The sequence below is a fragment of the Salvelinus sp. IW2-2015 genome, linkage group LG27 (genome assembly GCF_002910315.2).
Source record: "Salvelinus sp. IW2-2015 linkage group LG27, ASM291031v2, whole genome shotgun sequence".
NCBI lineage: Eukaryota > Metazoa > Chordata > Actinopteri > Salmoniformes > Salmonidae > Salvelinus > Salvelinus sp. IW2-2015.
In genome coordinates, this window is record NC_036867.1 from 33,347,677 (window position 1) to 33,373,225 (window position 25,549).

Consider the following 25,549-nt stretch of genomic DNA (forward strand, 5'->3'; position numbering starts at 1 on the left):
TAGATGAGCACTTTAATGACAGCAAAGACACACGCAGTACGGCCTGGCTGTATAACTCTGGAAATGAGGAGAGAATTGATTATTCTTGATATCTGAAATGTTATGACACTTAAATACCAGGCAGATGCAACATGCACTTCAGCTTTGTGTCGAAAATCCACTGTTTTGCAGATAATGGATTTTTCTAGATCGTGCTTGGTTAAAGATGTGTTTGATTTGTTGATGAGCATGGTATTACCATGTCAGGGGATTATAGTTGATGTGCCTTATGTGTTCTCATAACACATATCGATGCAGGACATGTATGGCACTCTGATTAAAAGGAAGTCTATAGTGCTATACAGTTTGTGTAGGATGTTCGTGATTAAAGTAAAGTCGGTGTTTAAGTATTCAGTTCACAGACATATATAAGAAAGTTAATAGCTTGACACTAATTACAGCCTGCTGAGTCATTTTAATTTCATGAGCTTGAATCCGATTAGCACTTTTCCTGGGTGCGTGCTGGAAAATATTGATCCCGCCGGCTTTTAAGTATTGTTCAAAGAAGCTACTTGTTGAGAAGGAGGGAGAACGTAAAAAAAAGAAAAAAAGATGAAGAACGTAATGAAAAGATGATTTAAGACAAAGTTTAAGAATGTAGATTTATGCCTGGTTGTTAAAGGACCGCGTTACATTGCTAATTAAGGACACTTGAGATATTCTCTTTGCATGCGTTAAAAATCTTCTAAATGCTATGTTGTTTACTTCGGGTGACACATTTTATCATAGCATTTGGGTACTAAGTCAATGATATACTGCAGACGTTTTACATATGCCTACTTTTTAAAATGTTATTCTTTTAACTTATTATTTTGAAAAATATTGCCACTGAATATAACGTTTACCAGTTATCTCACTTGGAAATACAAAGCAACAACATTTTAACCCCAGTAAGGAACAAACTGTATTTTTCTGACAGCTAAATACAGATGCTAGTTTACTGCAATAAATCAACATGAATCAACTTTGTGTTTAAAGCGTTCCAGTCTTTCCTTTTAAATGTTATCTCTGCTAGTTTGTTCCTTCCTTTACCACTGTATTCAGTGAGTAAAATGTGATCATGAACTGGGCACATACAGTACAAGATGTGTATAACCTGAAAGAAAAGTCTTAAAAAGGTTTAAATATAGCCCCAAAATACATCTTCGAATGCATTTTAAGATACCATCTAATGGTTCACTCTGTCCTCTACAGTTAAACAAACATAGGCTACACAATTATCTTTGCCTCATACTGCTCTGAAATGTCAGGGCCATTTTGTCGTATAATATCTTCAGAAAGGATATGATATTGTATTTCTTCAGGCTCTTCCTATACAGATAGGAACATCCAGGAGGTCATGGCTTTATTCTGTCTGGAACATTCTGCTGGGGCTTGCTATTGTTGGCCATAGACACACCACTAAGACTTGATAGACAAGGGGGAGGCACAACAAGCCAATGCGAGCGTGCTCACTGACCCAGGTGGCCACCCACACTGTGTTTGTGTGTGTGTTTGTGTGTTTGTGTGTGTGTGTGTGTGTGTGTGTGTGTGTGTGTGTGTGTGTGTGTGTGTGTGTGTGTGTGTGTGTGTGTGTGTGTGTGTGTGTGTGTGTGTGTGTGTGTGTGTGTGTGTGTGTGTGTGTGTGTGTGTGTGTGTGTGTGTGTGTGTGTGTGTGTGTGTGTGTGTGTGTGTGTGTGTGTGTGTGTGCGTGTGTGTGTCCACCCACCAGACACCTCTCTAGAGAGGAGCGTCGGCTCACTTTCACTCCATCCAGCTGGAAGCTCAAACACTGTGCCCAGAGCTGAATTGGTGGGTTAAGGGGTACAATTCTGTTCCTCTAAGGCTGGGGAATAACAGAGGAACTTTCTTATTGGTCAAACTTAACCTGTGCAACCAACCTATGATATTATGTCCTCACACAGCTGGATACAGTATATACAGTATGTATATTTAACAATACTTTATGACAAAGATATAACGTGGAACTTTGAGTACCAATTAACTACAGTCTTTGCCACAGTGATTCCTCAGATTTAAGAGGTCAATGAAGCAAAGAGTTTTGGGTTAGGTTCATTTGCATCAGATTTKTTTAGGGTAGAATTCTCCTCCCCAGATGAAAAGCTTATTAAAATGTAATGTTGTTCAAAAACTGGAGGGAAGATGGAGAGAGAGAGAGCGATAGAGAAAGGTAGGGGAGAGAGTGTGGGTGCAGGAGAGAGCGAGAGAGAGAGAGAGAGAGATGGAGAGAGAGAGAAAGAAAGCGAGAGAGAGGCCAACCACCAAGCGTAGAGTCTTGGATGTTCAGAGACTGTTTGTAATTTCCCTAATTAACCAGACTGAATCCAAATGAATGCGCATACACACATACAGTACATTCTCACCAGATAGCTTTTCCTCTCTGATAGATATTAATTTGGTTAGGAACTCATGTAAATCTGCTCTTTTACAAACAATGCATATTTCTAAAAATGTATTTATCCTTTCACTGCAGTGGGCTAAATCAGGGTCACAAAGAGGGATTCTTGGTAGTCTTAAAGAAATCTACTTTTAAACAAAAATATACACCTCACACACATGGTTATGGGCTCAAAAAAAGAAGACACCAGTACCATGTCAGATATAGAGTTGAAATGTATTCCATTTTGAATTTGCATCCCAACATTACACTTTATATACATCACAGAAGACTGTAATATAACAAAGCCGTTTGATAAACCCCAGATTTTCAGTGTTTAAAAAAGAGAATGTTTATTAATTATGAAATTAAGAAAAATATGAATAACATTCAACCCATGAGACCACCAGAGGGTAATTTGGTCATGTGACTGCAGGAAAGGCCTATGCTCACTCAAACAGATGAGATCTAGCTGATCTAGCTACTGTTGTAGCCTATATTTACTTTGAAATTGTTAATTGTTGTTTAGTTTGCTTAACAAGCGCTTTGAGATTCTGTCTGTAATGAAAAGCGCTATAAAAGTTTAAGAAATTATAATTATTGCTCAAAGTAATAACCTATTCTTGTTCACAGACAGCGAGTTCGTCATAGCAACAAGTGAGCCGAGCATTCTTCAGTTGTCATATACAAGGAAAAGGCTGTCAAAAGCAACAGTCTTTGTCAATCACATCAAAACAGTGCAAAGGTTGTATGGAGGAGAGAATGAGGTGTTCCAAGAAAATGATCGACGCATCACCATGACAATGTCACCATGAAAAAATTAACTCAGCAAAAAAATAAACATCCTCTCACTGTCAACTGTGTTTATTTTCAGCAAACTTAACATGTGTAAATAGCTGTAGGAACATAACAAGTTTTAACAACTGAGACATGAACTGAACAAGTTCCACAGACATGTGACTAACAGAAATTGAATAATTTGTCCCTGCACAAAGGGGGGGTCAAAATCAAAAGTAACAGTCAGTATCTGGTGTGGCCACCAGCTGCATTAAGTACTGCAGTGCATCTCCTTTTGCCAGTCCTGTCTGGTCCAGCGACGATGGGTTTGTGCCCATAGGCGACGTTGTTGCCGGTGATGTCTGGTGAGGACCTGCCTTACAACAAGCCAACAAGCCCTCAGTCCAGCCTCTCTCAGCCTATTGCGGACAGTCTGAGCACTGATGGAGGGATTGTGCGTTCCTGTGGTAACTCGGGCAGTTGTTGTTGCCATCCTGTACCTGTCCCACAGGTGTGATGTTCGGATGTACCGATCCTGTGCAGGTGTTGTTACACGTGGTCTGCCACTGCGACGACGATCAGTTGTCCGTCCTGTCTCCCTGTAGTGCTGTCTTAGGCATTTCACAGTATGGACAWTGCAATTTATTGCCCTGGCCACATCTGCAGTCCTCATGCCTCCTTGCAGCATGCCTAAGGCACGTTCACGCAGATGAGCAGGGACCCTGGGCATCTTTCTTTTGGTGTTTTTCAGAGTCAGTAGAAAGGCCTCTTTAGTGTCCTAAGTTTTCATAACTGTGACCTTAATTGCCTCCGGTCTGTCAGCTGTTAGTGTCTTCACGACCGTTCCACAGGTGCATGTTCATTAATTGTTTATGGTTCATTGAACAAGCATGGGAAACCGTGTTTAAACCCTTTACAATGAAGATCTGTGAAGTTATTTGGATTTTTACAAATTATCTTTGAAAGACAGGGTCCTGAAAAAGGACGTTTCTGTTTTTGCTGAGTTTATAACTAACAGCAAGAGAAGACAGGGTGTTTTTTCTGACAAATTACGGTTTGATTATTGAAGGGCAATTTTTTTTTTTACATGTCGTAATGGGAAACCAAGGACAAACAACAAAATAAACAAATAACCATCTATGCAATTACTGTATGACAGGCTTTTTTTATCACTCAATTAGAGCACTGTGGCACATCGATTTTCTAGAGAGGGTTTTTGGAAGCCTCCTCTTCACCTCATTTACACACAGCGCTTGTTCCATTCCAAATGGCACCCTAGTCCCTAGTGCACTACTTATTACTAGGTTCAATAGGGCTCTAGTCAAAAGTAATGCACTTGTAGGGAATAGGGTGCCATTTGGGATGCAGTCAGCCATCAGACAGAGTTGTTGTTGGATTCAGTCACTGTAAGAGCTGTGTCTCTTGTAGACAAAAAGGATTATCCACTTTTTGACATGGTTATGTATTTGCTTAGTATCGATTCCCTGTGTAATGTGTTCTCTGCCTCGATCCCAGGCACCTACTTCWGTTGACTAAACATTGGTGGAGAGGACGTGTGGAGTTGCACCCTATGTACTGCCAGGCAAGCCAATAAAAAATACTGCAACAACCAATGACACGTGCACTCTTCGATCAGTGTCACTTTGGGGTCCTTTGACTGTATTATCCTCAACGATTCCCATTTTAGATAAACAGTTTGGTCGTATTTCTTTATGTTTTGCAGACAGTTGCTTCATACAGGGGTGTCTGATGTTTTTTATTGGTTAAACTATTTGGGGTAAATCATGCTCAGTGTGGTTCTTGGAGAACCACTCAGAAGGTGCTATAATGGTGCTATAACACATTATCTGGCAGCATGCTGCTTTGGGCTACACATCTACAGTACTTGGGCCAACGCCTGGTTGAGGAAAAACAGATGCATTTCTGTGTTAAGGGTTTGTATGGATGGACCAGTCACAGCTAACTGGCAGTACACCATTGTCAAACAGCATTTTATGTACAGCAAATGTATAATTTGGTTTCAGACAATACTGTGTCGTCTTATAGTCTTGTCTGTATAGAAAAGATAGTGATTACTGCTGTTTCATGTTTTCCAAAACTCGCWCGCCTCATCCTGACTGGAACAAATAGATGTATAACTGCTGTACCCCATATACTCCATTTATCAATTCCAAAGGAAGGACATTTGGAGTCCCTTATCTCTCTTTGAGCTGTGCCGGGGTGACAATCCATAGGAGCTCCTCCGATGCGTTTATGTGCCACTAAATCATTAAGCATCTTATTCTGCTGGCTGGCTTGCAAACCTGTTTGCTTTGAAGGGTGACAGAGACACTGAACTCCKCCCGTGCTGTTGAGCTTGAGCTGCAAGTTAATGAGGCTATGCTGGTTCTCCTTATTATGCTGGGGGGGGGGGGAAACATTACGCAAATTGTACATTTAAGTTAGCTTTTTGCAATGCTTTTTGAGTGTGGACTTACTGTGTTTTTGTATTTCTGGATTAAATGGTTTAACCTAAACCAACTAAGAGACGTCCTTTGTGCAAGCCTGGGAGAGTGTGATGGTTTCCACTATGTAGATATTGATCCTTTTAGGACTCCAGTTATAAACGGAAAGCAATAGCATGGCTAACAGAGGTCTGGAATATCTTTATGATGCCCTTTCATTTGTTTTCTTCAAAACTCAGTGGGTGTATATCATATATATAATTGAAATGACTATTGTACCGCTATAAATATTGCATATTGTACCTATAACTGGGAAAGTGGACTATTTTGGCCTTGTATATTGTAGCATGGCTAACAGAGGGGTCAGGGTAGTTTTAGCTGTAGCACGGCTAACAGAAGGGTTCAGGGTAGTTTTAGCTGTAGCACGGTTAACAGAGGGGTCAGGGTAGGTTTTAGCTGTAGCACGGCTAACAGAGGGGTCAGGGTAGTTTTTAGCTGTAGCACGGAACAGAGGGGTCAGGGTAGTTTTAGCTTTAGCACGGCAACAGAGGGGTCAGGGTAGTTTTAGCTGTAGCACGGTTACAGGGGGTCAGGGTAGTTTTAGCTGTAGCACAGGTTAACAGAGGGGTCAGGGTAGTTTTAGCTGTAGCACGGTAACAGAGGGGTCAGGGTAGTTTTAGCTGTAGCACGGTTAAGAGGGGTCAGGGTAGTTTTTAGCTGTAGCACGGTTAACAGAGGGGTCAGGGTAGTTTTAGCTGTAGCACGGCTAACAGAGGGGTCAGGGTAGTTTTAGCTGTAGCATGGCTAACAGAAGGGTCAGGGTAGTGTTAGCTGTAGCATGGCTAACCTGTGGTGTAATGGAGGGTATACGCAGGTGTATGACTTATATAGACTTTTTCCCCGGGCATTGTGTCTACTCACTTCTTAATCCCCCCAATGCGTATCAAAGTAGTGTAGTGGAAGAATACACCATATCAATAAATAAGGCTGATAGATCAGAGCAGAATGTTTAGCTTAAAATGTTGGTCAACTTCTATTTCTTCACATTTTAAGCGCAGCAATGTGCACATGCGCGGATGTTCCAAAATGCAATTTGTGGGAAAACACCGTTCTAAAATGTACACTGCACATGCGAGCGTTTTCATGGATAGCGATGGAAATATCCATTAGAAATGTAAAAATAGGGGAGATCTAAAGATGCAACAACTATCATGGGTTGCTAATGTGACTAGGATAAGGCCTTTGGCAGCTTGAACAACCATTTTTCTAAAGGCTACTTTGAAGCAAGGTCAGACATGGCAGAATGATATCATGATTATTTGCACCAATCCAGTGGCCATTTGTTTTGCAAACTCCATTTTATGTATGCTACAGAAACACCACTAACAAAACAACAGTGCTAGATGTCTGGGTAGTTGAATTAAACCTGATTTGGGCTCTAGGGAGGCGAATTGGAAAAACTTGGAAAATATGCGCAATTTTCCAAAACGGCCTTTTAATCAATTTCTGATCTTACAATATGCAGTATGGTTAAATAGTATGGATAAGAAAAGAAGTCTCAAGTTTTCTAAAAACGTTTAAATTTTTTCTCTGAGTGAACACAAGTTTTGGCAGCACCTTTTCCCCGACCAGGAAGTAAAATGCAAAGATGTTTATGCTCGCTTCAACGCTCCTGCCCTATACATGGTCATGCACTTCTAGACCCGGAACCACACCTTGTACGCCTTCCTCTGGTGTCCAAGCAGTACGTGCCCAGAGGAGAAATCATGCGTTTTATCCTTGTTCCTGACGTGAAATAAGACCTACTTTCTTTGACATGACCGTCACATTTCAGGAAAGTCAGAAGCGTGCGACTTGGGAGAGATCAGTTTTGTTTTGCTGCCGTTTCGGATGTGAACTATCTCCAGCTCGGATTTGATTTGATAATGAGAACCATGTCATCGTAATGGTATGTTTTTTCAATATAGTTTAATCAGATTATTTGAATTTTTTTTATCAGTTTTGCCGTGTACCGTAATGTTTCTTTTGTTTACGTTGGAGAGTTCCGTTCACTCGAGAGTACCCAATGCTAAATGAAGATGGAAAGTTGCCATTCTGAGGGATTGAACGACTCTCTGGACTAAGGACAACTTGATCAACATTCTGACTGAAAGATCAGCCAAAGTAAGACCAAATTTATAAATGTTTATTTCATATATCTTGTCGTGCATGTCTACTGGTCGCGCGCGCCAAGTGTTCTGTCTGGCGTGGCTATGCTAATTTAGCGCTACATTTTAGTTTTCGATGTAAAACATTTAATAAATCGGAAATATTTGTCTGGAATCACAAGAACCTGTTTTACAATTGCTTGCCACAGTATGTATTTCTCAGAAATGATTTTATGAGGAGTAATTAGGTATTTGATGTTGGTGTCTGTAAATGTTATGGCTGCTTTCTTATTGTAGCTGAAATGTAACTTTAATGATTTTATACCATAAATATACACATTTTTCAAAAAAAAAAATGCTATACAAAAGATATGTTATCAGACTGTGATCTTATGAAGTTGTTTTCTTTTGGTTAGTGGCTATATATATCTTCATTTGGTCGAATTAGTGATAGCTAGTGGACGGAGTAAAAAACTGATGCAGTTAGAAAAGTGCTCTCTTTTGCTGACGTGGTTAGCTTAATAGATTTACATATTTTGTCTTCCCTGTAAAACATTTTAAAAATCGAACATGGTGGTTAGATTCACAAGATGTCTGCTTCATATGCTGTATTGGATTGTTAATGTGTAAAAGTTAATATTTTTAAAAAAAGTTTTTTTGAATTTGCCGCTCTGCCTTTTCAGTGGAATGTGGGAGGAGTGGCGCTAGCGGCACCCTCTGGCCCCAAAGGAGTATCTACAAAGAATAACTCAATTTCTTGGAATTTTTCCAAGACCTAACAAAGTGGTCCCTGATGTGGTTTAAGCATTGTTGTGTACTTAGACATCCATTTGTGTTTTTTTCTATTAGAAAGTGTGACTTTAATCAGAAACCTGGGAAATTTCTTGACAGACTCATTTATGTTTCGATAGTAGCCTACTATTAGCCTACTTGCAAAGTACAGCTTGGGTTGGCCTGTCTGTGAAAGACCAATATATGGGATTTATTTCCAAATTAGAGTATACCCTTCTCCAGGAACCACTGCACCACTGCGGCTAAACAGGTAGTTCAGAGCAGTTTCTGGCTTGTAGCATGGCTACCAGAGAGCCAGGGTGTCTATCAGATGGCTGGTTCATGTGTTCCGTTCCTGTAGAGGAAAAGAGAGACCTGTCTGTGATGCCGCATTCACGTCATGTTGGAACCCCTGGACTTTCCGAGTTCAGATTAAAGTAAGGTTAATTTGCATAGAGCTTCCTATTGGTTGATTCTGATACTTCCTAAGTGGAAACATGGTATCACCTTCTTTCTACAATGTCCAAGTTTCCGAAAATGTCGTGAACGCTGCATGATGCCCTAATGGATTTGGTAGCCCAGCTTTGGAGGACAGATGGTGTGGCATTGAGGTGATGGGCTGTGGCTGTGGCTGTGGTTTGGTGGTGTGTGGGTGTGTGTTGTGTGTGTGTGTGTTGTGTGTGTGTGGGAGGAAGGGGATTAATACTCCATGACCCAGATCCGCACTGAGCAGGGATGTTTCCCCAGCATGTGTGTGTGTGGTGATGCTCAAATAAAGTGAAGGAAGAGTGACATAGACATTGTGTGTGTGCATAAAATGGTGAAGCTGAAGGGGAGTGACTGGGACAACTGTGAGTGTGTTTGCTATGTGTATTTGGGTGTGTGACATCTGGGACGTGTGGCAGAGTGGTGTGTGTGCTTGAGCTGCTCTGTATCCCTCTCCTTCCATCACTGTCATCACAGCTCCCTACCTGGACGACCTGCACTCATTCAGAGTTCCTGTCATCATATTAATTTATTTTATATTTTTCTCTCTCTCTCTCTCTCTCTCTCTTCTCATCTCCTCTCTCCTCCTCCTCTCTCCCTCTCTCTCTCTCCCCCTCTCTCTCTCCCTTCTCTCTCTCTCCTCTCTCCTCTCTCCTCTCTCATCTAATCAAAGTTTATTTTGACCTTACAGTGAAAATGCTTACAGGCTCTAAAACATAGTGCAAAAAGGTATTTAGGTGAACAATAGGTAGGTAAAGAAATAAAACAACAGTAAAAAGACAAGCTATCTTACAGTAGCGAGGCTACATACAGACACCGGTTAGTCAGGCTGATTTAGGTAGTATGTACATGTAGATATTGTTAAAGTGACTATGCATATAGGATGAACAGAGAATAGCAGTAGTGTAAAAGAGGGGTTGGCGGGTGGTGGGTGGGACACAATGCAGATAGCCCGGTTAGCCAATGTGCGGGAGCACTGGTTGGTCGGCCCAACTGAGGTAGTATGCACATGTCATATTACTACTACAGTACTGTTTTGTCATACAGTACATGCCATCTGTAGTTACAGCCTCAGTCAACATGTACTGAACATGTGGAGAAGCTGTGTTCAGTCACAGAGTGTGTTGATGCAGCGCATCACCTGGCCAGAATGGTTGATAACCTCTCTTTATCGTGTCACAATGACAAGCACAATAAACTAAGCAAAAACAGATGCAAATGGAGATTTATTTTGTAAACCCTTTACATTTGTCCTGCATGTCATTAACTATTAATTATCTAGGGATTAATAACAGCTAGATAGGGATTATCAAATCAAATGTATTTATATAGCCCTTCGTCCATCAGCTGATATCTCAAAGTGCTGTACAGATTATAATTTTATTAGACTTTGGGTCCATTACTCATGCAAAACTCACAGCACAGATATGCATGATACCGTCCAAATCATCACGATCATCTCTGTGTCCGTGTGGAAGGTCCAAAAGGTAATTCTGTCTATATGACTAACCGGCTAGCATCATACCCCCGATGTTATGGAAAAGAGACAGGGCTAGCATGTTAGAGGGCCAGGGCTTCCGTAGCAGGGTAGAGTCAGTCAGACAAGTGGGTGGGTGAAGGAGTCCATTCCTTCCTCTTCATTGATCGTGTTTGGAAGTATGGAGGTTTGTCAGAGATACTACATACTTCATGTTCTCGGTCTCTTGGCAGAATATCATCAGTCATGTGGAGTGCTGTGACTCGGTTGTTTCCAGAATGTTGTCACATGGAGTTCTGTTCTGAGACTGATGATTCCACAAGACTTGATACCATGTGAGAGTCAAAATTAGAGGAGAGCAAACAGCCCTGCCTCAGGCTAAGGGGTAATGGATGTGTCATAGATGCCATGCAGGCACAGAATGACAAGAAATAAGTAGGAAGTGGCATTGACTCAGGCATGGAGAAGCGGGGTCGTCAATACTTGATTTACATGGCTATTTTTAGAGTAGGGCAACACTTGAGAAGTCATAACTTGTAAACAGACAGACGTGTCAAATCGTCAGGGGTGGAATTTAGTATACCGTTATTTTTCTGATATTGATTTGTCTTTGGTTATTCTTTTATACATTCACAGTAGGCATACATAAATTAGGCTTACAAGTACTTAAGCTGTTGAACACACTGTACTTGTGTCTTACCTCATACTGCAGCATTTCCTGTAAAACAGTTGCTACTGTAATGCAGTTCAGAGCTATGCGGCCTGGGGAATGTTTGTGCAGTTCTGAACTCTGCAAGCAGTGCAAATGTCTCGGGTCTGGTGTCCGATAGATTCTAATTACCTCTGCACAATTTAATGAACATACGCTGGTGGATCGCAGGGGTTGTTCCCTAACTCCGTGGATGTAACCAATTGCACTCTTCACGGTTGGGAGAAACATACTGCTCTCTCTCTCTCTTTCTCTCTCTCTCTCTCTCTCTGTATTACGGAACTTAATTGATTGTTTGCGGGAGGAAAGGTTCTCAAATTTCATGCACATTCTAAGGTATTTCAAATGAGCTGTTCTAATGGTAGGATCTCAATTTGAGCCAGTTTGCTACAGCAGCAATATATTCCTGCAGCAACAGGAAATGTGAATTATAATGTGGATTATAATTCATMGACAATTTTTGAAGGGGTTGACACGTTTTTCATTAGGGCAAATCAAATCTGACATTTTAAAGTGGAAATTAGAAACTTTAGATACCCTTTTAAACCTTGAATACACTACAAGTTTGCATTTCCTGCCGTGCAGGAAAATTCTCAGCAACAAACAAGATCCTACATCTGAAAACGTTCTAATAAGGCAGAAAAAAAAGAGAGAGCGAGAGAGAGCGAGAGAGAGCGAGAGAGAGAGAGAGAGAGAGAGAGAGGGAGAGAGAGAGAGAGAGAGAGAGAGAGAGAGAGCGAGAACTGCAATAGTTATTGTCACATTATTTGAATGAATGTTATTCATTAAAAAGCACGAATGAATATTATTAAATCTGTCAAAAAGTAAATCAAAATGTTAATTTCCTCTTGAACCTAATGTTGCCAAATCCATATATTTTCATGAAGGTAACAGAAATGCTGCTGTTTTGACAAGTGAGACATTTAGCTTCATACTGAGAGAGAAGTCAGCTCTCATCGAAAGATGTGTCTTCAAAAACCCACATCAGGTATGCATTGTTCAGCAACATCAAATTGCTTCCAGGAAATAAACACATCTACATGTCACAATAATAATGTAACTCTTAGGAAGAGAGTTTTCCAGATTAATGAGTCAGTCATCAATCCCAACTTTCCATTAAAGCAGAACACGATGACAGGATGTATTTTTTCCATTTATTGTTACTACTATGAATTGTTAACTTAGCTCCTGATTTGACAACCCAGAGTGACCTGTAATCTTTCCCCTCATCAAAAACCTCTAATATGGCGGATTTATTCCAAATTATTCTGTATAGCCCCTGGCCTGCCTGCCTGCGCAAACTGAACACACACACACAAACGCGCAGCAGCAACCACATTAGGGCACATCCTGCTGAATGTGTAAACGATGACGGCCGGGGAGGAGAAAAGAAAAAAAGAACTGGGAGGAAAATGTCCACATTTGTCTTTTTCACTCATAATTATAATGCCATTTGGAGTGTGAGTAATCGCTCTGCTGTTATTTTAAATCCGCCACCACTAATATGGCCAAATTTACCAGCATCAGTGAATGCACTTTGACAGCTGCTATGTTTTGCTTCCCCGGGTCGCTGTCTGTCAATCACTGGGGATTATGGGTAAATACGACCAGCCCACCTGCCTCTGGTGTACTCTAATTCTGTACCATGATTATAGACTCAAACTGAACAAGATAGATGGAAGGACAACGCCTGTTTCCTTTGTATGGATTATCTATTACGTTCCCATTTTGCACATTTCCACATTTTCACACACATTATTCCGTCGCTATATTATACAAACAGATACAGGCTCTACTTCAACATAGCCACTTGACAAGATAGACAAATATAGCCAATGTCTTTCATTGTGATGGGGTTATTTGGTGGCTTGCAGACGTACATCTATAAAGGATTCTAAACCACTGTACATACATTTGCGTAATGAGGGTTGATATGACAGACTGGCCAGTGATGGCAATGTTGTGAGAGTTCCCAATTCCCTGGGACTCGCCAGAGAGATTCATTTTTGACAGACATACAGACAGAGGTTGAGATTCAATGTCAGCATCCCTAATGGCACCCTATTCCCTATATAGTGCACTACTTTTCACCAGAGCCCTATGGGATAAAGGGAATAGGGTGCCATTTTGGATGCTAGCCAATCACTGGCTTTCACTGAGCTAGCTATAGTTGTGACCTGACCTCCTTGAGCAGCTAATTCCAAACATTCCTGTCACATCTCTCCCTTTGATAATTACCACTTCATCTGGGAGCCACGGGGTGGATTATTCTCTGGACAGAGAGCACAATTAGACACTATTACCGCCACAATGAATGTCTGGATAGATGGTTAGACGCAGGTCAGAGCTTTTTCTTCCTTGCTCCCATGTGTTCTGTTGATACAAAGAAAGTCAGGCTTGTCAATTCAATACCAACTGTGTTTTTTTTTTGTCTTGGTGAAAGACAAGGCTTGTGAAAATGAAAAGACTTGTCTCTCTCTATTAATAAGAGAGGCGTACAATAGGAAAGGCCGGTGCTATTAACTGGTCAGATCAAGGTGTAGATACAGGCTATGAGGCGAGCACCAGCTGGTGGCAAAAAGCTTGAAAAACACTGTCATGTTTGGAGTCAAATCGAAATATATTGCTCCAGAAATATAGCAACTTCATATTCTCTGTGCATTGACTTCCATGCATTTACAGACGTGATACAGCAGTGTACTATACATTGAGTGTACAAAACATTAAGAACACCTTCCTAATATTGCGTTGCACCCCCTTTTACCCTCAGAACAGCCTCAATTCATCGGGGCATGGACTCTGCAAGGTGTTGAAAGCATTCCACATGGATGCTGGCCTATGTTGACGCCAATGCTGCCCACAGTTGTGTAAAGTTGGCTGAATGTCCTTTTGGCCGGTGGACCATTCTTGATACACACAGGAAACTGTTGAGTGTGAAAAACCCAGCAGCGTTACAGTTAAATCTTTGTTCTTGGCCATTCATCCTCTGAATGGCACACATACAGTGGCTTGCGAAAGTATTCACTCCCTTGGGATTTTTCCTATTTTGTTGCCTTACAACCTGGAATTAAAATAGATTTTTTGGGGGGTTTGTATAATTTGATTTACACAACATGCCTACCACCTTGAAGATGCATATTTTCTTTTATTGTGGAACAAACAAGAAATAAGACAACAAAACTGAAAACTTGATTGTGCATAACTATTGACCCTCCCAAAGTCAATACTTTGTAGAGCCACCTTTTGCAGCAATTACAGCTGCAAGTCTCTTGGGGTATGGCTCAATATGCTTGGCACATCTAGCCACTGGGATTTTTGCCCATTCTTCAAGGCAAAACTGCTCCTTCAAGTTGGATGGGTTCCGCTGGTGTATTCCCCTTAAACCACTCAGTATGCTAAGCAGTATGCTTAGGGTCATTGTCTTGCTGGAAGGTGAACCTCCGTCCCAGTCTCAAATCCCTGGAAGACTGACACAGGTTTCCCTCAAGAATTTCCCTGTATTTAGCGCCATCCATCATTCCTTCAATTCTGACCGGTTTCCCAGTCCATGCCGATGAAAAACATCCCCACAGCATGATGCTGACCACCATGCTTCACTGTGGGGATGGTGTCCTCGGGGTGATGAGAGGAGTTGGGCTTGCGCCAGACATAGCATTTTCCTTGATGACTAAAAAACTACATTTTAGTCTTATCTGACCAGAGTACCTTCTTCCATATGTTTGGGGAGTCTCCCACATGCCTTTTGGCAAACACCAAACATGTTTGCTTATTTTCTTCTTTAAGCAATCGCTTTTTTTCTGGACACTCTTCCATAAAGCCCAGCTCTGTGGAGTGTACGGCTTAAAGTGGCTCGGCTTAAAGCGGCCCTCTCTTGGCAGGTTTATGGACACATACTCAATCTCCGCTGTGGAGCTTTGCAGCTCCTTCATGGTTATCTTTGGTCTTTTTGTTGCCTCTCTGATTAATGCCCTCCTTGCCTGGTCTGTGAGATTTGGTAGGCGGCCCTCTCTTGGCAGGTTTGTTGTGGTGCCATATTCTTTCCATTATTTAATAATGGATTTAATGGTGCTCTGTGGGATGTTAAAAGTTTCAGATATTTTTTATAACCCAACCCTGATCTGTACTTCTCCACAACTTTGTCCCTGACCTGTTTGGAGAGCTCCTTGGTCTTCATGGTGCCGCTTGCTTGGTGGTGTCCCTTGCTTAGTGGTGTTGCAGACTCTGGGGCCTTTCAGAGCAGGTATATATATACTGAGATCATGTGACACTTAGATTGCACACAAGTGCAGTTTATTTAACTAATTATGTAACTTTTGAAGGTATTTGGTTTGCACCAGATCGTATTTAGGGGCTTCATAGCAAAGGGGTGAATACATATGCACGCACCACTTTCTGTTGGGTTTTTTTCAGAATTTTTTAATACAAGTAATAATACAAGTAATAATTTTAATACAATTTTTTTTCATTTCACTTCACCAATTTGGACTATTTTGTGTATGTCCATTACATGAAATGCAAATAAAAATCCATTTAAATTACAGGTTGTAATTTAACAAAATAGGAAAAATGCCAAGGGGTATGAATACTTTTGCAAGGCACTGTACACAATCCATGTCTCTATTGTCTCAAGGCTTACAAATCCTTCTTTAACCTGTCTCTTTCCGTTCATCTACACTGATTGAAGTGGATTTAACAAGTGGCATCAATAAGGAATCAGAACTTTCACCTGGATTCACCTGGTCAGACTAAGCCATGGAAAGAACAGGGGTCCTTTAATGTTCTGTACACTCAGTGTATGTTGTGCTCTTAGCCTACATTGCATCTGGCCAATAGGCTAGCACAGTACATGGAAAATATGCAGACCCATGGTGTGTAATCGGTGCAATCGTCCTGTCAATGCACAGCATGGTTTCACAGGATCAATACCATTTAGGTAAAGTGTCCAACACAGGAGGTTGGTGGCATCTTAATTGGAGAGGACTGGCTTGTGGTAATGGCTGGAGCGGAATGGTATCAAATACATAAAACACATGGTTTGATGCCACTCCATTCGTTCCGTTCCAGCCATTATTACAAGCCGTTCCCCCCTCAGCAGCTTCAACTGGTGTCTAAACATATCCAATAGACAGCAGCACCAAATGGCCTGAACATGGAAAGGATGTGTGTGTGTGACTACAGTATCTTGACATTTCAATGAGAGTACATGCATTTGTCATAGTCCTGTATCATACTGTAGGCCTTTGGCACACACAGTATCAAAGAAAAACAACTGTGTGAAAATTGTAGCTTGTATTTCCTTTTAATGCTTCACTCACCTCCATACTCACAATAATTCTATGTCTACACAAAGCACAGGAAATGCATTCTGGAATAAATACCCCCCCCCAAATTCCTTAGGCAATGCATGTGTCACCCAGTATCATGCAGGGGAGAATGAATGCTTTATTGTCCCATAGAGACTTTTGCTTGGTAACATCACATTTTACCAGTTGCTCTTATCCAGCGCAACTAGGGTAAAGTGCCTTGCTCAAGGGCATATCGGCAGATTTTTCAACTAGTTTGCTCGGGGACTCGAACCAGCGATCTTTACTTGCCCAACACTCTTAACCGTTAGGCTACCTGCTGCTACATGCTTGGGAACATGGATGGAGCCCTATACTTGCCTTTCAAAGTGGCATTAAATGACAGTGTGGCCAAGCAGACCTCTTATGTCACTGCTGCCATTCAAACCCAGATCTGTACTGTTGTGAGGCTGAATGATGGCTGTCCGCCTTCCATTAAGCTTGCAGCCCCTGCCCTGCCACAGCATCAGCATTAGTACAAGGCTGGCTGAAAGAGAGAGAGAGCGAGAGAGAGAGATTAGTCTGATGGTGCAATCTCCCTCTAAAGGAGTCAGCATGCTTCAGTACGGCTGGCAGCTAGCCGAAGTCGSCTAGGCGAACCAAACTAGTATGCTCGCATACTATTTTAAAAGACCTTCACTTGAAAAAAAAAAGTCAATAGTTCTGTTTGGCCATTTTGAGACACCGTAGCCAGTATACACTTTCTCAAAGTAGTAATAATTAATAACTCAAGAAATCTCTTATGTTTTTTTGTCGAGGAGATCTTAGTCACGCAATTTTACATCTTAACTAATATGTTTGGTGCAGTATTTTGTAATACTCTTGTTAAAACCAAGTATAGAGTTTATTTGTTATAATTAATTGGTATTAGATTTAAAAGGTGATCGAATTGCTGCTGAATTATAATGTCGTTAATGCATTTATTTTGAATAAATATTTATTTAATGTACAAGAGAATAGGTTGGTTTTTCTTTTAAGTTTAAGTTTTGAGAAATGAGGTAGCTTGAAATGAGGTAAGCTGAGGACAATGGGAGAGTTGACCTGGTTAACAGGAGGCCTGGGAAAGAGACGTTGAGAAAAAAGAGGGAGAGACGTTGAGAAAGATGGGAATACATTATCAGTGTTGGTGAAGAAAAACAATAAAAGAAGACGATAAAAATAGAACAAAACCCATACCTACAAGTTTTAAGGGAAATATTGATTTTATTTTATAAGAGAGTTATTATTGTTTTYATAAGAAAGACTTAGTAAAGACTGAAGCTACCGTTTCCTCGTGGAGGTATTTGACAGCCTCAAGGTTAGCCTAGCATCGTGCGAGACCTGGAGAGAATTGCTTGTGGAAGATTAACGAGTTCATGTTTCCATGGGATATCTGTTGCTGCTAAGGAGTACTGTCTGCATTAATAGCTGTGCTTGCTGTGGATCTTGTGAGGACACCTGCACGGTCGGAACTGTTATACTTCGCTGAATAAATATATACAAGTAGTGAGTAACTACAATGGTGGGGTGCTTCGGGACTTTGTGTTGTCATTTTTTTTTTAGCTCCAACGCGCGCCGACGGGTTTAAGCAAGCTTCCAAGTAATTTGGACATGGATTGTGAGAAACCATGTGGTACATAAAAAATGTGATAATATACATCTTGAACCTTGTCTGTTGCATTGGTGGAGTTATTTACTGTTTCAGTTTAATTTAAATGCATATCCTTATATAATAACAAAAATCTATAATCATTCTATCTGAAGTTAATACCCTGGTTGTCATCGCCCTAGTGAGTTTACAATAGGGATTCTTATTGGAGATATCCTTCTCACCTACTATCCCATGCTGTTCAGATATTCTAAGTAAGGTAATATTGTGAGAGTCAAATTCGAGCCTGGTGAGAGGGTTACAATTTCTAAGTGAAAAAATGTGCATGAAAAACGAGTCGTCTATAGTTGAATGACAACATAGACTTTATCGAAGAAACCCTACAGTTGACCAATCAGAGACGAAGGGGCGTAGACTTCATGTCCTTAAAATCTATGCAGTTATTTTTTTTTTAATTAATTATTTCTAACATTGTTAGCCCAGAAAATCTCAAGTGTTATTACATACAGCCGGGAAGAACTATTGGATATAAAAGCGATGTCAACTTACCATCATAACGACCAGGAATACGTCTTTCCCGAAGCGAATCCTCTGTTCGGACCTCCACCCTGGACATGAGCTCTTATCCCAGAGGCCGAGCCAAAACAATGCGGTCGCCGCAGGAGAGGCAGGCGGAGCGGCTTACTGGTCAGACTCAGAAGGCGAGCACACCATCCACCGCTTCCGAGCATATTCCTCGCCAATGTCCAATCTCTAGATAACCATTCACCAGGCGCTCTCATTTGTTGACTTCTGTAACCGTAAAAGCCTTGGTTTCATTCATGTTAACATTCGAACCCCCTTCCCTAAGTTTGTTTTATTCACTGCTTTAGCACACTCCACCAACCCTGATGGACTAGCCGTGTCTGAATCATGGCTTAGGAAGGCCACCAAAGATCCTGAAATTTCCATCCCTAACTATAACATCTTCTGACAAGAACAACTGCCAAAGGGGGCGGAGTTGCAATCTACTGCAGAGATAGCCTGTAGAGTTCTGTCATACTATCCAGGTCTGTGCCCAAACAATTAGAGCTTCTACTTTTAAAAATCCACCTTTCCAGAAACAAGTCTCTCACCGTTGCCACTTGTTTCAGACCCCCTTCAGCCCCCAGCTGTGCCCTGGAAACCATATGTGAATTGATTGCCCCCCATCTATCTTCAGAGTTCGTACTGTTACGTGACCTAAACTGGGACATGCTTAACACCCCGGCCGTCCTACAATCTAAGCTAGATGCCCTCAATCTCACACAAATTATTAAGGAACCTACCAGGTACAACCCTAAATTCATAACCATGGGAACCCTCTTAGATATCATCCTGATCAACTTGCCCTCTAAATACATCTCTGCTGTCTTCAACCAGGATCTCAGCGATCACTGCCTCATTGCCTACGTGCATGATGGATCTGCGGTCAAACGACCACCCCTCATCACTGTCAAACGTTACCTAAAACACTTCAGCGAGCAGGCCTTTCTAATCGACCTGGCCCGGGTTTCCTGGAAGGATATTGACCTCATCCCGTCAGTAGAGGATGCCTGGTTGCTCTTTAAAAGTGCTTTCCTTGCAATCTTAAATAAGCATGCCCCATTCAAAAAACTTAGAACTAAGAACAGATATAGCCCTTGGTTCACCACAGACTTGACTGCCCTTGACCAGCACAAAAACATCCTGTGGCGTTCTGCATTAGCATCGAATAGCCCCCGCGATATGCAACTATTTCAGGGAAGTCAGGAAGCAATATACTCAGTCAGTTAGGAAAGCTAAGGCTAGCTTTTTCAAACAGAAATTTGCATCCTGTAGCACTAATTCCAAAAAGGTTTGGGACACTGTAAAGTCCTTTGAGAATAAGAGCACCTCCTCCCACCTGCCCACTGCACTGAGGCTAGGAAACACAGTCACCACCGATAAATCTACGATAATCGATCATTTCAATAAGCATTTTTCTACGGCTGGCCATGCTTTCCACCTGGCTACCCCTATCCCGGCCAACAGCTCAGCACTCCCTGCAGCAACTTGCCCAAGCCCCCCACCTCCCGCTTCTCCTTCACCCAAATCCAGACAGCTGATGTTCTGAAAGAGCTGCAAAATTTGGATCCCTACAAATCAGCCGGGCTAGACGATGTGGACCCTTTCTTTCTAAAATTATCTGCCGAAATTGTTGCAACCCCTATTACTAGCCTGTTCAACCTCTTTTTTSTATCGTCTTTGATCCCCAAAGATTTGGAAAGCTGCCGCAGTCCTCCTCGTCTTCAAAGGGGGAGACACTCTAGACCCAAACTGTTATGGTCTTATATCCATCCTGCCCTGCCTTTCTAAAATCTTCGAAAGCCAAGTTAACAAGGAGATCACTAAACCATTTCGAATCCCACCGTACCTTCTCCACTATGCAATCTGGTTTCCGAGCTGATCATGGGTGCACCTCAGCCTAGATCAAGGTCCTTAACGATATCATAACCGCCATCGACAAAAGAAACTCCTGTGCAGCTGTCTTCATCGACCTGGCCAAAGCTTTCGACTCTGTCAATCACTGCATTCTTATCGGCAGACTCAATAGCCTTGGTTTTTCAAATGACTAACTCGCCTGGTTCACCAACTACTTCTCAGATAGAGTTTAGTGTGTCAAATCGGAGGGCCTGTTGTCCGGACCTCTCTATGTAACATTCTCTGTTTCATGGAAACATGGTTCACTCGGGATAGGTTGTCAGAGTCGGAAGAACCACCCAGTTTCTTAACGCATCGCTCCGACAGAAACAAACATCTCTCTGGTAAGAAGGGCGGGGGTGTATGCCTTATGATTAAACGACTCATGGTGTAATCACAACAACATACAGGAACTCAAGTTGTTTTGCTCACCCGACCTAGAATTCCTTACCTTATCAAATGCCGACTGCATTATCTTCCAAGAGAATTCTCTTCGATTATAGTCACAGCCGTGTATATCCCCCCAAGCAGATCCCTCGTCGGCCCTGAAAGAACTTCACTGGACTCTATGTAAACTGGAAACCATAAATCCTGAGGCTGTATTTATTGTAGCTGGGGAATTTAACAAGAAGAAGAACCATACTTCCTAAATTCTATCAGCATATCGAATGCGCGACAAGAGCTGGTAGCTTTCTGGATCATTGCTACTCAAACTTCCGCAATGCATGCAAAGCCCTCCCCCACCCTGCCTTCGGCAAATCTGACCATGCCTCCATTTTGTTGCTCCCAGCCTATAGACAGAAACTAAAACAGGAAATGCCCGTGCTCAGGTCAATACAACACTGGTCTGACCAATCGGATTCCACGCTTCAAGATTGCTTTGATCACGTGGACTGGGATATGTTCCGGATAGCCTCAGACAATAACATTGATGTATACGCTGGGTCGGTGAGCGAGTTTATTAGCAAGTGCATCGGAGATGTCGTACCCTCTGTGACCATTTAAAACCTTCCCTAACCTGAAATCGTTGATTGATTGCAGCATTCGCGCAAAACTGAAAGCGTGAACCACCGCTTTTAATCATGGCAAGGCGCTTGGAAACACGACCGAATACAATCAGTGCAGCTTATTCCCTCCACAAGGCAATCAAACAAGCAAAGTGTCAGTATAGAGACAAAGTAGAGTCGCAATTCAACGGCTCAAACACAAGACGTATGTGGCAGGGACTACAGTCAAATAAAACCAGCCCCGTCGCCAGCCCCAGCCCTGTAGAAAACCAACCCCGTTGCGGACATGGAGATCTTGCTCCCAGACAAATAAACAACTTCTTTGCTCACTTTGAGGACAATACAGTGCTTGATACAGTTCAAGATGGCCACCATTGTTCCAGTTCCCAAGAAAGCTAAAGTAACTGAACTAAATGACTATCGCCCCATTGCACTCACTTCTGTCATCATGAAGTGCTTTGAGAGACAAGTCAAGGACCATATCACCTCCACCCTACCTGATACTCTAGACCCACTCCAATGTGCATACCGCCCCAATAGGTGCACTGACGATGCAATCGCCATCACACTGCACACTGCCCTATCCCATCTGAACAAGAGGAATACCTATGTAAGAATGCTGTTCATTGACTACAGCTCAGCATTTAACACCATAGTACCCACCAAACCATAGTACCCACCATCATTAAGCTCGAGACCCTGGGTCTTGACCCCGCCCTGTGCAACTGGGTCCTGGACTTTCTGACGGGCCGCCCCAAGGTGGTGAAGGTAGGAAACATCTCCACCCCGCTGATCCTCAACACTGGGGCCCTACAAGGGTGTGTTCTCAGCCCTCTCCTGTAATACCTGTTCACAAATGACTGCTTGGCCATGCACGCTTCCAACTCTATCATCAAGTTTGCAGACAAAACTACAGTGGAAGGCCTGATTACCAACAACGACGAGACAGCCTACTGGGAGGAGGTGAGGGCCCTCGGAGTGTGGTGTCAGGAAAACAACCTCTCACTCCACGTCAACAAAACAAAGGGAATGATCATGGACTCCATCCACATCAACGGGACAGTAGTGGAGAAGATGGAAAGTTTTAAGTTCCTCGGCGTACACATCACGGACAAACTGAAATGGTCCACCCACACTGACAGCGTGGTGAAGAAGACACAACAGCGCCTCTTCAACCTCAGGAGGCTGAAGAAATTTGGCTTGTCATCTAAAACACTCACAAGCTTTTACAGATGCACAATTGAGAGCATCCTGTCGGGCTGTATCACCGCCTAGTACAGCAATTGCACCGCCCTCAACTGCAAGGCTCTCCAGAGGGTAGTGCGGTCTGCAAAACTACCTGCCCTCCAGGACACCTACAGCACCCGATGTCACAGGAAGGCCAAAAAGATCATCAAGGACAACAACCACCGGAGCCACTGCCTGTTCATGCCGCTATCCAGAAGGCGAGGTCAGTACAGGTGCATCAAAACTGGGACCGAGAGACTGAAAAATTGCTTCTATCTCAAGGCCATCAGACTGTTAAACAGCCATCACTAACATAGAGAGGCTGTTGCCAACATACAGACTCAAATCTCTGGCCACTTAAATAAATTGACTTAATAAAGGTATCACTAGTCACTTTAAATAACACCACTTTAATAATGTTTACATATCCTACATTACTCATCTCATATGTATATACTGTATTCTAAACCATCTACTGCATCTTGCCTATGCCGCACGCCATCACTCATCAATATATTTATATGTACATATTCTTATTCATGCCTTTACATTTGTGTGTATAAGGTAGTTGTTGTGAATTTGTTAGATTACTTGTTAGATATTACTGCACGGTCGGAACTAGAAGCACAAGCATTTCGCTACACTCGCATTAACATCTGCTAATCATGTGTATGTGACCAATAACATTTGATTTGATTTGAGACTTCGGTTCCCGAACTTCGGGATAAAATGTTGTGTGCCCGAACAGCCGGGGGAAAAAACCTACCGAAGTTCAAAACTAACAAAAAAGTCACAAAATGTCTTGTATGCGTGCGGATGCGTTAAGCCAGAGACGTGAAAAATGCATTGGAAAGACATTGTCATTTCTCCGTCGACCCTGTGATACAATATTAACATTRTGCACATTGTGAGGCCAACCCTGCAAATAACATTTTACTCAGATGCATTCCCAGGCAGAGTAAGATCAATACTAAAATAATATTGCTCAAGGAATATTTTATTTCTGAAGAGCATGTTTGATTAGCTACATTTTTATGGAGGTTTAATCTGTGTTGTCTCTGACAGTGAATTTAATCAGGCATTGTGTTGCACTTCTTTTGATACAGATGAAGATAGGCTCTTCCATGCAAAACATTGATATCGATGTTAAATATACTAGCATAGCGTGTTTTTACAAGCTTTGTAATATCAGTTATAGCAGTTATCAATCAATATCAGTTCAAATTGTAGAAAATAGRGTCAAAGCTCATGTCCATAAATACATCTTAATGCAATGTTCTCCTCAGTAATATCTGCAGCAACTTCTTGAAATGGAAGCTTTCACWAATATTTTCACACACCCTGAGGAGTTACTGGTGGGCTATCCTCTCTTCTCCGSTCGCCTTCTCCCCGGCTCCTCTTCTCAGACAGGGGTGGTGAGTGGAGACTGAGGAGAGAGAGAGAAAGAGAGAGAGGGAGATGGGGAGAGAGAGGACCAAGCTGAGGCCTGGAGGTCATACACCCAGGAGTGTGAGTCCTGCCAGGGGCCTTGTAATCCCACAACACCCTCTGCTGCTATCCCTTCCACCACCCGTCTGTCCTCTCCCTGTATCCCCCTATCCCTCCTGCATCCCCCTATCCCCTCCTCCATCCCTCTACCCCCCCTCCATCCCTTCTACTCCCCCCTCCATCTCTCTATCCCCTCCACCCCTCATCCAGCCCCTCCACCCGTCCTCCATCCCTTCTACCCCTCCTCCAACCCTCCTCCATCCCTCATCCCTTCTACCCCTCCTCCATCCCTCCACCCCTCCTCCATCCCTCTATCTCCTCCACCTCTCCTCCATCCCTTCCACCCCTCCTCATCCCTCCATCCCTCTATCCCCTCCACCTCACAGCCAGACCATGACCAACTGGATCTGCTCCCTATCACAGGGCCACAGGACATCTTTCCTCTTCTCCCTTCTCCTCCTTTTCCTTCTTCTCTCCATCCTTTCATCCGATTTGTTCTGTAGCCTGTAGACTGCTCTGTCTAGGCTCTCCCCCCTGGGATGGAGGCCGAGAGCTGAGCCTGAGTCCCAAAGGGAACCCTATTCCCTACATAGTGCACAWCTTTWTTTTGCCAGTGCTCTGGTCAAAGTAGCGRACTATGTAGGGAKTAGGGCACKATTTGGGACACTGCCTGGGGGCTGTCTGTGCCAGGGACACGGCTAAGACATCRAAGGCCTGGCGCTTGCGAGGACCAGACACCCCGGTGGCCGTCTCACGCAGACTCTAAAGGCCCACCACCTAATGGGTTGAAACTAATCAGCTAATTTGTCAACAAGTTTCTGATTTCGACAAGCATATCAACAAGCTTGTCTGTCTGGCCTGACACTCGGCTGTATAGAGTCGAATCCAAGTCAAAGCCGTGTGGTTGAATTCAGACTATGAAAAGGGAACTTACCTTCTCTCTCTGTCTCTCTCTATCTGCACATTCGACTGTATAGTCGAAGCCAAACCAAGTGAATGTTGACTATGAAAAGGACCTTTGCCTCTCTCTGTCTGTCTCTCTGTCTTCTCTTCCGCTACTCTCAGTATAATGGTGGTTCGGTTAGAATCACTCCTGCCAGCTCAGGTTGAATGACTGAGGGAGTACAATCCTACATTATCCTACATTATTCTCTTGATCTAAACAGCAAGTGATGATTCCCAGGTCATTAGGAACCACTGTGACTTACTG

General features: G+C 42.6%; 1 protein-coding gene across 1 annotated transcript in view; it reads left to right on the forward strand.

The window, feature by feature from the left end:
• LOC111953353 (neuroligin-4, X-linked) overlaps positions 1 to 25,549 on the forward strand; it is a 100,351-nt gene that overhangs the window by 40,200 nt on the left and 34,602 nt on the right. The window lies entirely within an intron of this gene.